Source organism: Pleurodeles waltl, chromosome 2_2 (assembly GCF_031143425.1).
Source record: "Pleurodeles waltl isolate 20211129_DDA chromosome 2_2, aPleWal1.hap1.20221129, whole genome shotgun sequence".
Classification (NCBI taxonomy): Eukaryota; Metazoa; Chordata; class Amphibia; order Caudata; family Salamandridae; genus Pleurodeles; species Pleurodeles waltl.
The window spans coordinates 1,043,417,838-1,043,430,016 of NC_090439.1; positions in this window are offsets into that span (position 1 = coordinate 1,043,417,838).

Genomic DNA, 12,179 nt, shown 5'->3' on the forward strand with positions numbered 1-12,179 from the left:
CGCCGACGACGGCAGAGTCCGCCCACAGGCCGTCAGAAAGGCCTAACCCGCCCATCAAATTATGAAACACCATTCCGCCGCCAGTTCGGGGGCAGGAACCACTGCCACACAAAGCCAGGTGTAAATTAAGCAAATATAAGGAACCACTCACCAGAGTTCCACAGAACATGCAGCAGCAGCCATGGACAGAGAGCTGCTGATCATGCCAGCCCTGCGCCTTGCCATATACCTACACGACCGAGACTGGCGACCAAGACGACGACGGTAAGCACCGCAACCTTTGACACAAGGGAGGAAAGGGCACAGTTACATACCCACCCACTCCACCCACTCTGCAACGCCCCCCAACCCTTCCCAGCAGCACAAATCAGACACCCCACACCAAGAGGTACGTACCTGACTGAAGGCCACTGCAACTTGACCATAGTGCATACGATAGCCCCAAACCCATAACAAAATTAAAACAAACACCAGGGTGTAACTGCGTGCAGCCCAAACACAGGCCACACAGAAACTTTAATTATTAGCTCACTGAGCCAAACAGTGCTAACAGGGCCAGTAGCCCATAAAATGTACAGTGTCCTGGGCCACAATGGGCCACACCTGACTCCCACAAGTGCTGGGTACTCCACAGAACGGGGCACCATGTGGGGATCCAGGCACCTCACGGGAGGGGGGGAAGGCTGGGGGTGGGGATTTTCGACAGGGGTGGGACTTTGACTTTCTTGTGGAGGGTGGAGGAGGGGTGGGCTTCTCCTTTGAAGGGGGTGGGGCTGTTTGGCTCGGGTGGAGCTGGATGGCATAGGCTCTGACCGGGCCTTCTTCTTCACCGGGGCAGGGGTACGGGAATGGGAAGGCTGGACCGGGGTGGGCTGTGATGTGGAAGGAGCGGAACGGGCAAAGAGGTGGGCACATTTGTGGACAAGACGGGGTGGGCCAGTGGGTTGGAAGAGGTCAGCATGGGAGAGGAAACGTTTTTTGGGAGCAATTGGGGTGGGCGTGGATGAGGACATGGAAGTCGAGGCAGAGGGAGTTGATGTATGGGGTGTAGGTTTGCTTGTGGTGGGTGCAGGTGACTGCTCAGTATGCTGTGGCGTGGTGGATGTCTGATGGGTGGGTGCCTTGGTGTGTTTGTGTGTCTTGGGAGGTGGGGGGACACAGTGGGAGAAGACAGACAGCTAGTGTGGATGTATGTTGGGTGGGTGTCTGCAAGTCTGGTGAGTGTGCTGCATGTGTCAACTACAGTAGAGGTGATGAGTGCAGGTGTCATGTATGGGGTGCATGTATGGCTGTCTGCTATTGTGGTGAGTGCAGGAAGAGGAACAGTAACAGTGAGTGAAGGTGCAGTGCATGAGGGTGTGCATGTAGAGGGGACAGACAGGGAGGCGGAAGAGGTGGGCACACTGGGGGAAGTGGATGTTGTTGTGTGTGCAGGTGTCTGTTGGCTGTGTGAATGCTTGTGGTGGGAGGTGTGGTTCTTGTGTTTTGAAGTGTGCTTCTTGTGTGTTGATGTGCATGTAAGCGGGTCTGATTGTGTGCTTTGGACGGGTGAAGGGAGAGGGGTGCTGGAAGGGGTAGAGTAGGTTGAAGGGTGGGGACGGAATGGCCAGGGAAACTGGCTGCCATCCGAGAGGAGGCCAGAGCCTGAAAAGATCTCTGTAGGGCAGACACAGCACCATGAATGCCATCCAGATAGGCATTGGTCTGCTGCACATCTGATGCCAGACCCTGGATGGCATTGCCGATGGTTGTCTGCCCCACAGAGCAGGTTTTCAGGAGGTCAATAGCCTCCTCTGTGAGGGCAGCAGGGCAGACTGGGGCAGGGGAGGAGGTGCCTGGGGCGAAGGAGATGGCCACCTTTCTGGGTGGGTGGGCACGGGCAACTTGGTTGGGAGCAGAAGGGAGGGTGGTGATGGTATGGGTGGTGGAGGAAGATCTCACGGTAGCGGTGTGTGCATTAGGAGATCTCAGAGTCACTACCTCCTGTGGTAGTAGCCTCCCCACTGGAAGTCCCCTCGCCCTCCCACCCACTGTTCCCCTGGGCATCCGTTGTCTCTGCCTCGGAGGATCCGTGGGCCGCTGCCTCCCCACTTGCCGATGCCTCAGCTCCCCCCCCCTGATGTTGATGCTGTACCAAACCAACACAAGAGAACAGGGATGGGGAGACAAAACAGGAGAGATACTTGTAAATAGCTGAGTGCTGATACACAATGGCCAGACATACACCCACCCAGCAAACACACCCAACAGGCAGCACCGTGCACTATGCCCATGGCCATGCCCCTGACTACTGACCAGAATACTGCTCTACACCCATCCCCTGAAATACTTTTGGAGCTGAGGTAGGTGAAACCTGACAGGGACACCCCTACACCCTTTGGGGAACATACAGTAGATGGACACCAGTCAAAATCCCTGCTCAGCAGCATGAGCCCTATCGCGCACACAGTCATCCTTCCAGACTGAAGTATGGTCAGTGAGTACTCACCTTCTTGTGACTGCTGTGCAGCTTTCAAGCGCCCATCCAGATCTGGGTATGCCACCACCAGGATCCGTCGCATGAGGGGGATCAATGCCCGACGGGCACCCCTTCCACGTTGGGAGGACTTCCAAAGCTGGGCCTCAGTGATCTTTCACACCCAGCGCCGCAGGTCCTCCCACCTCTTTTGACAGTGTGTACTCCGCCGGTTGTAGACCCCCAGGGTCCGCACCTCCTTGGCGATGGCATGCCAATGTGCCCTCTTCTGGTGGGCGCTGACCTAGAAGGGTGACACAGAAATGGAACACAGAGGTCAGGCACTTGCACGATGGGAACAACTGGCAGATTGTCCAACATATGACTGACAATTCTCTCATCCATACAGGACAGTGGTACGCAGCATTCCATGCACCATGGCCCATCCAGGCTCAGAGGAGCACACATATGTGCAATCCACACCATCCATTACTCACACAGTGCCCCCCAAACCCAGACTAACCTGTACCTCTGGCCGTCCGTAGAGTCTGCCGTACAGGGGCAGGACCCCTTCCACTAGCTTCTCCAGTTCTTCCTGGGTGAAGCCCGGGGCCCTTTCCCCTGCACCACGTGGAACATCCATAGCCGGAGGCAGGCCACACCAGTACACAGAGTGGAGTACCTGTCTGCACGAGATCAGGGAGCCAAGTGATCAAACGATGACGAACGCATGTATGTTCCGCAGCGGTATGCATCATCACCGCCGGCGGCGATCCTGATACGCCAGGATTCCCCATTGGCATCCATGTTAGCCAATGAGGGTGCGAACAGCGGTCAACACCGCCGTATGCTGTGACGTCAACCGCTAGCGGTATGAGGTCACTTCCACAATGAAGGGGCAGATCTACAGTGGGCAGACATTTTGCCATCACCTGCGCATCTTGAAATTCCTACTACTCACAATCCAGGGCCTACTAGCCACATGAAGCACCTAGGCCTCTATCCATTCCGTGTAGTAGCACACATGAATTACTCTGTTCCCTACTAGTGATGTACAAGTACATCTGTCAGGTAGCAGTTATTGTACAGACACTACTATGTACAATGCAATGCATGTATTTTTAAAAGTTTGCCTATGTATGTGTGCACATCACTCATTTTTGTAACCCCTCATAGGTACCGACCCTTGTGGCGAGGAAGGGCACCATCGGTGTACAGACCGCTTGTGGATATGGGGACCATGGTGAAGCGTCAGATCATTATCACTTACAGACTCACACGTGCAACTATTCAGGACTTTTGTGCATTACTGGATCCTGCACTAACTCTGGGAAATCGTAATAAGCATGGCATTCCATCTGAGGTGCAGGTGCTCTCTGCACTCCATTTCCTGGCCATAGGCTCTTTTCAAGTGACAGTGGGCATGGGTGCTGGTTTCTCACAGCCAATGTTCAGCCAGGTACTGACAAGATTTCTGAATGCATTTGTACAACATCTGCAATCCTATGTGCGATTTCCCCAAAGTTCTGACCTCCCTGCAATCAAGTCTGACTTCTATGCCTGTGCAAACATTCCCCATCTCATAGGTGCCATCGATGGCATACACATACCCATCATCCCCCCAAGAGTGAGTGAACAGGTGTACAGAAACAGGAAGAACTTTCACTCCATGAACATCCAATTGGTGTGTACTGCAGACCAGTACATTTCCCAGGTGAATGCCACGTTTCCGGGTTCAGTCCATGATTCATTTGTGTTGAGGAACAGTAGTATACCACAGAAGATGGAACAACTACAAGAGGACAGAGGGTGGATCATAGGTAAGTTTGCCTGTCACTAACTGCCACATTGCAGAAAACCAGCCTGTCTGACTAAGGGACATTACAATGACGACTCTGTATTGAACCATTTTCTAGGTGATTCTGGATATCCAAACTTGCGTTGGCTCCTGACACCAGTGTGGAATCCCAGGACGGATGCGGAGAGGAAATACAATGAGGCCTATGGACGTACTAGGAGGGTCATAGAGCGTACTATAGGTAACCTGAAGGCTAGATTCTGGTGTCTACATATCTCTGGGGGTTCCCTGGCCTAGGGGCCTGATAAGGTGTGTAGAATAGTGGTGGCCTGCTGCATGCTGCACAACGTGGCAGTGAGACATTCTATCCCCCTTTTGAAGGTGGAGGGTGCTAAAGGTCCTGATCAGCTACCTCAGAGAGGTGAGGAGAGTGATGGTGAGGATGAGGAAGGGGAAGATGTCCATTCCAGGAACCAACCGATACAACTCTACTTCCAATATCTGTGTGGGACTCAAGCCTGTCATTGGGGTTAGTAACTAATACTGCCAGTGTGCTCTGTCATATAGGGGGGATTGGTCATGATAGGCGATACATGGACCACTTCTGCATGGTACTGACAGAAAACATATGCATTCCCTTGTTTCCTAATTTTAAACACACATCATCAAGCACAAATTGACAATAAAGTTGTTCTCTGCCAGTTCCATCCATACTCCACTTTGTTCAACATTGAAGACAGGGGACAGTGTTACAGGTGTGAAATGTGTTTTATTGGTAGAATGGAGTGAATTGTGCTATATACAGAGATGGGAGTCGTAAGGGTTGGGTGTCCTCAAAACCTACTTGGTGGCAGCCCTGTTGGATGTCTTAGATGGGTCCATTTTGTAGAATAGTACTTTGCCCTCAGCTAAGTGTTGTTGGTGAATGGGTGGGATGGTGGCTTACCATTAGTAGCAGTGTCAATTGTTGGATGGGGGCTTGTTCTTAGCTGGGTTTCCAGAGCCATATCTTCGCCTAAGACTACGTTTGGACGCCTGCTGTGGAGCTTCTTGGGGTGGCATGGTTGGCCCTTCTGATTCCTGGGAGGGTACTTCTTGTGCTGTTTCTGCTGCTTGGGTCATCTGTTCATGGTTGTCCAGGGCTGTTGTGGGGGCCTCTTGTCCAGTGTGGGTGTCAGACAGCTTTTTTACCAACTGCAGCAGTGCTCCAGCAATGGTGGCTATTGTGGCATTGTGCTCTTTCTACTGCTCCATGGCCTGTTGGTGTTGTTCCAGCTGCATCGTATGACCTTGCTCCAAAGTGGACACAATCTGTGCCAACCTGTCTTGGGTATGTTGGTAGGCCCCCAATACCTCTGCATTAACGTCCTGGGCTGCTGCATCCATCCGGTGTCCTAACCCCTGACCCACTGGGACACTTGAACTTGCCCTAGCCCCGTGTGTCCCCTGCGCAGGTCTTGACGTGCCACTTGTAATGGGGCCTTCGCTTTTCTGCATGTTTGGAGTGGTAGACTGTGGCCTCTGTAGCTGTGTTCCACCAGTCTGTGCCCTGGGTACACTGGTGTGGGTACGCCTCACCTGGCCTTCTGGTCTTGACTGGGTGTTAGGGGTGACAGTGGTTTCCTGGGTGGGGCTGTTGCTTGGTGAGATTCTAGGACTGTGTGAGGGGCTTGCCTGCTCATCAGTGTCCAGGGATCCTTCGCCAAGGTCTTGTGATGTGCCTCTGTCTCCCTGGAGGGCTGTGGCACTCCTTGTCCCCTCCATTAGGGTTGCATGGGTGGTGGTGCCTGTTGGGGACATAGACATGTCTGTTACATATGCCTGAAGGTTTGAGGTGTACAGAACTGGGCTATTTTGGGCTGATGTTACTTTCAGTGGCCTTCCAGGGTGCCTTTGTGAGGTGGACATTGCATTTAGTGGCAGTGGTGGGGTTGCATTGTGGTAGGGGGTATTATTCCACTGTGGGTACGTGCACGGGAGGGTGGTTGTGCACAGCGGGAGTGATGTGGGCCTGTTAGCGGGTTGTAGGTGATGCCAGGTGGTGGATAGGGTGGGTAATGGCTGGGTGGGGTGTAGGTCCAGGTGGGTGTGGGTGGGGTTGGGTGTTGCATGCATTGCAGATGTGTTGTATATGGGGTAGTTGTAGATGACTTACCTGAGTCCCTTCCTCCAGTGAGTCCAGTGAGTCCCTCTGGGTGAAGGATGGCGAGTACCTTCTCCTCCCAGTCGGAGTAGTCGGGTGGTGTTGGTGGCGGTCCTCCCCCAGTCTTCTGCACTGAGATGTGGTACCTAGATGCCATGGCCCTGACCTTCCCCCGCAGGTCGTTCCATCTCTTCCGGATGTCGGCCCTGGTGCGTGGATGGTGTCCCACTGCATTCACCCTGTTGACAATGGTCTGCCACAGCTCCAATTTCCGCGCGATGGGTGTGTGCTGCACCTCGGACCCGAACATTTGTGGCTCCACCTTCAGGATCTCGTCCACCATGGTCCTTACCTCCCTTTCGGTGAAACGTGGATTTTTGGGGGGACATGGTGAGTGTAGTGGATGGCGTCGGAACTGTTGACGGGATATGGGTGCTCCTGTGTGGGTTGATATGTGTCTCCTGTATGCTGGCACTTGCTGTCTGGCTCTGGTGCTCTCCGTCTTCTGGTCCTGGTTTTGTTGCAAGGGATTGTGGGGTGTGTCTGGGGGTGTTTTATGGGGTTTTGGATGTGTGTCGGGTGTGTGGGTGATACGCCTATCCAATGTGTGCACTTGTTGCTGTTGTGTCCACTTGCCGCCTATGGCGGTCGCTGCCGCCAATGATCGTCTGGCCTCCGCTGTCCGCCGAGGTGATTTGTGCATCATTATTTGGAGGGTGAGATGTGGGTGTGGTTGGCGGTGGCGGGGTGGGGTGGTCCGGGATTCCCGCCGACAGAGTCCTGGCGGGGAGTGGTGGTCTGGGAATTTTTGTCGGGGTTGGGTTTTTCATTCATTATATGGCGGGTTTCCACTCGCCGCCAACAGCGGGATTCTGTTCACCGCCGACACGGCGGTCAGCGGTCTTTCCCACCATGTTCATAATGACCGCCTTAATCTGGATCAAGACATCAAGCCATAAACTTTCCTAAGCAGGTGTAATAAAGTTTTCAGTTTTTGATTCCAACATTTAGTCAGAGTAGGTTTTGAAAATGATACATACCTTGTAGTTAGGAAATTATATTTAACAAACCTTGGAAATCCACAAAAAAAATGAAGGTTACGGGGGCATTATAGTGAGGTTTACATTTTACAGACAAAAATCCATAAAATTCAGCATTTATAGTTATGGTTAAAACAAGTAACTATAACTCATGCTCCAGGGTAACTATAATTTGTGCTTCCGCATTGCACAGTTTTCTCATAAATTATTTTGCAGCAAGTGTTGCACTGGTATTATGATTAATGTTATAGAAGATGTCCTGAGAGATGTAATAAGTGGTGAATTATCAGTGCATGCCCCCCTCCCTGGTATGTATTTGGCCCCAAGGACCCGATACCCAGGGTCCATCACTTAAATTATTGGAGAGCCCCCCTCCCTCAGCCAATTTCCATCCCAGGGACCCCATCTCCCCAGGCATGGCCTTATTATAAATCAATATTGACCCTGGGGACTCTGTTCTGCATGGCCCACCCAGTAATTGGTGGGTGCCCTGGAACCCACCAAGGGCACCAACTTCATATTTTAAAGGAAAGGGGGGCAGGCTGCCCACTACCCAGACTGATTTCAGCTGAGGGGGACCTAATTTCTCAGGACCCGGCCTTATTCTTAAGAGGCTGTAGCTCCCACCCAGGTCAATATTGGTCCTGTGGACCCCATTATCTGGGGCCTGCTCAGCTTCTCAATGGAGAGAGGGCATGCAGCCCGTCCCCAGACCAATATTGCCCAAGGACTCCATCCCCTGGGACTTGACCAGCATCTAAAGGGGAAGAGGACAGTGCCCCCCCTTTTTGGGCCAATATTGGCATGGGAACCCCATTCCCTGGGGCCTTGCCAGTATTTGAAGTGGGAGGGGAGCCCACAGAGACCCCATCTCCAGGGACCTCACCACCAATTGTTGGGTGCCCTGGCCCCCCTCATGCAAAAACAGCGATGTGATGGATGGAATACTTAAATTAATCTCAGCCACTGGCAATTGCTTAGGGCCGCATCCCAACCCTTTTGTGTTGTCCATCATTCCACCCCAGTTTGGACCAGCCATACGTAAATCAGTCTTGACCCTGCTTCCTGCCCTTTCAGCTTAAACTACTAGCCTAGGTCCTCCTTGGACCAGAAACAAGCATCATAGGACCAGTTTTGAGATATCAGCCAGGCTAGCTTGAATCCAGTGGCACAGTGACCCTGAAACCCACATCTGGCAATATCTGGTCTACGTAGGGCAGCAAATGCAAAAACAACATAGTGATGGATGCAATGCTTGAATTAACCTCATCCACTGGCATTTTTATGTTTATAGCCATGTCCTGGGCATTTTAGTCCACAGGGCAGAAATTGGCCCAGGAGGGGGGCCTAGGGGACCCCTATTTGTGTCTGGGCCCTGTGTGTGTGGCACTTCATGGGGCCAAAATTGACCTGGAAGGGGGGCTGCGTGGCCCTCCTCCCCCTTCTTCTATTTGGCGGGGCACCAGGGGATGGGGTTCCCAAGGCCAAACTCAGCATGGGGAGGGGAGCCAGAAACACCTCCCTCCCTCCATTTCGGATAACAATCCACACATCTGGGACCTGGCCTACCCGGTGGGGCATGTTACACACAAGCCAGAAAGCCCACACTTGACAGCAGATTTGCGGATCCCCCACAAATTTGCAGTAAAATGTAAAAACATTTTGTGGGCCTGTGCGGGGTCCCTGTGGGACCAAACCACCGGGCCTAGGGTGTCAGGGTATTTATACGCTTCCTCTTTGTCTTTTGTTAATATTTTTTCTTGGGACTGTGCTGACTCTCAGTCCTAAGATGGCTGCCAACACTTCCTGGTTAAAGTGTTGGTAGCCAATCTGATCTCACCTTGAGATATGTCTGATCCGCAGATCTGTTCTTAACTCCGCAACTACTAAACAGATATACACCAAATCATAAAAAGCACTCTTTCTGGACCAATATCTAGATTTATATGAAATTTGGTGTACGTCAGTTCACCAGTTTGGGCTGTAGTCATGCTCAAACTCCATATGGGAAATTTGTGTGGGGAAACTGTTTAAGGACCCCTCTTTTTCTCAGCCCACGCTTGGCGAATCACCCGGAAACATTCCAAACAGCAGCTGAAGTGAGTGGCAAACAAGTTTTGGAGATTTGTCAAATGGCACCAAAGTTATTGGGAAAACAAAACATACTTTTCCTATGGAAACTAGAGACCAAATTTACACAGATTTGGAAGAGGGCAGTGTAAAAAGTCACTTTGTTGTGCTGCCCCAAATCAAAGTGAAAGGGCAGGAATGCACCGTATTCCTGTCCTTTTTCCCTGTGTTGACACCATTTCTGCAGCCTCGTGTGTTGTCTGAGGATTGATTTTGTGCAGTGAGGGGCACCTTCCCGCACAAGAAACAAACCCAGGAGGCCTTGTCATCTTTCTATGTGTGCTCCATTTTACACCTCAACTCGGGAGACATAAGGTTTTTGGAGCATGCCCAGGTTTGCATGGTTTTGTAAATCTAGAGAAGGACCAAACACCATGGGTGTTGCTTGGAAACACCCAATGCAATGGCCATGGAGTGCCTCCCGAATGCAGAGTATTGTAACGTAGCAACAGAAACTTGCACTGCCTTGCTTTACTCCATATCTATCAAGTCATGTAAAGAAATGCAAAAGTGGCTTTGCCCTGCCTTGTAGATAAAAGTGACACTCCAGCGGCACACCGGGCTCGTGCTTATCCCCCTAGGTCCTAGCTATAATTGCCTATTGGCAACTGCCAGTAGAAGCTATATATCCACTAAAAAAACAAAGATTACAGGGATGTTATAGGTAGGTTCAGATTTTATACGCACAAAACCATAGTGCACAATGCACAGTTTTCTCACCAATAATTTTACTGCAAATGTTAGTGACATTATCAATGATGTCATAGAAGATGTCATGGGTGATGTAATATCTGGGGTAATTAGCAGTGCATGGAGAAGGTGCAAGTTATAGTTACCTTAGGGCACATGTTACCTGAAATAACTATACCAGCTGAATTTATATGGTTTATCCCTCATAAAATCTGAACCTAACTATAACGTCCCTGCAACCTTTGTTTTTTTTTAGTGAATTTCTAAGGTTTTTAAATGTTATTTTCTAGCTATAAATTCTCTATAACCTTTGTTTTTTTTCAGTGAATTTCTAAAGTTTTTTTAACGTTACGTAAGATGCCCTTCACAATGCATGGGGTGTTGGTCGCAGGCCTGGCCCAACCTGGCCTGGCCCACCCAAGCTTGCTTCTCCTGCCCCTGCTCCCCCTTGCCATCCCTTGTCCAAGTTCCTGCCCCTGCTCTCTCAATACAGGCATGTTCCTGCCACCCCTGAACAGTTAGCTTGTGCCCCATCCACCTCCTCCCTAGCCTTTGTTGTCCAGGTCCAGGTCCAGGTCCATGCACCAGCCCCCTCCATCCTGACCTGCCTGGTCTGATGTGCTTCTACTGCCATCCTTTTAGCTTGATGACCCTGCCCACTCCTCCTGCCCTTCAGTGCCCAATTATATACCCCATCATTGCCTGCTGCTTATCAGCTATGATTAGCTTGCTGCACCTACCCTCCTACCCTTGCTCTCCAGGTGCATGGGCCGTGCAGGGACACCCAGGGACACACCACACCACATCCCCACCAACCTTTGCATGGGGGTTTCACCGCCATGCAAAGGCTGGTGAAAAAGCAGGAACAGACCTGGAGGGGAGCGTTGATCATAATACTGTTCTGGTGTCACAAGACAGGTGGCATTGCCAGTCTGTAAGCTGCTGGAAACCTGCCAGTGCCAGGCCATTGGCCCATCGGGCATTCCCCATTGACAACATGTGCCACTACCACCTGCGTTGTTGGGGGTGGTCATTTAGACAATGGAAGTCAGGTGGTCATAGGACTGCCGCACTTGAGGGACCAGTATGACTATCTGTAAAATCACCATCAAACAAGTTTGAGGCCCTGACCTAAGTTCAACTCCAGTTAACTGGCTATGTCCATGAACTAGGTTACCATCAGGCACTTTCATTTACAAAATGAGGTACACAGCAAAATGTGATACCCATGCTGCCTATCCCTGGGTCTACCTGTGTGCCTGTGTCAATTTAGCTGCACTGCCACTATGCTGCATCTCTTGCATCACAGTGCAAGGATGGCTGCATTGATGGGGGAGATCATAGTTGTGTAGGAAGGCACACCTTCTAGCAGCACAGACAGAAAATGAAATGGAAATCTGCTAGGTCCATGTGTGCTGTGCAATGTAGCACACATACACATACATCAACATGAGGAGCTATCAAAGGAAACAAGCTGTGGCTTGACCACTGCAACACCCATTGCAAGGCTCTACTATGCAAATGGATGCATAGGGAGGGTTGACAATGACAAGATGGTGTCAAGCCACAAAAAGTATATGCATCACACCTAGATATGATGCAGCCAATTGCGCCACCTGAGCTGCCCCTCATGTGACACTCAGTCAAAAGGCAAAAGGCTGATAGACTGCAACCATGATGTACAGGAACAACGTCTGGGAAGTAAGATGACAATGAGCCACCAATGGCAAGTCAGTGATGTGACATGTAAGTGCCTGATAGTCCTCGTATCCCTCCGGACACTGATCTCCAGTCGCAAGGAGAACAATGATGTAGCAGCCATCCCAGATGCCCCACCTAACACCCCAATAGTACAACCTGCCAGCACCAACACAGCTGAGGACTCAGAGGACCCAGGGGCCAGCTTTGACAGGACAGTAGTAG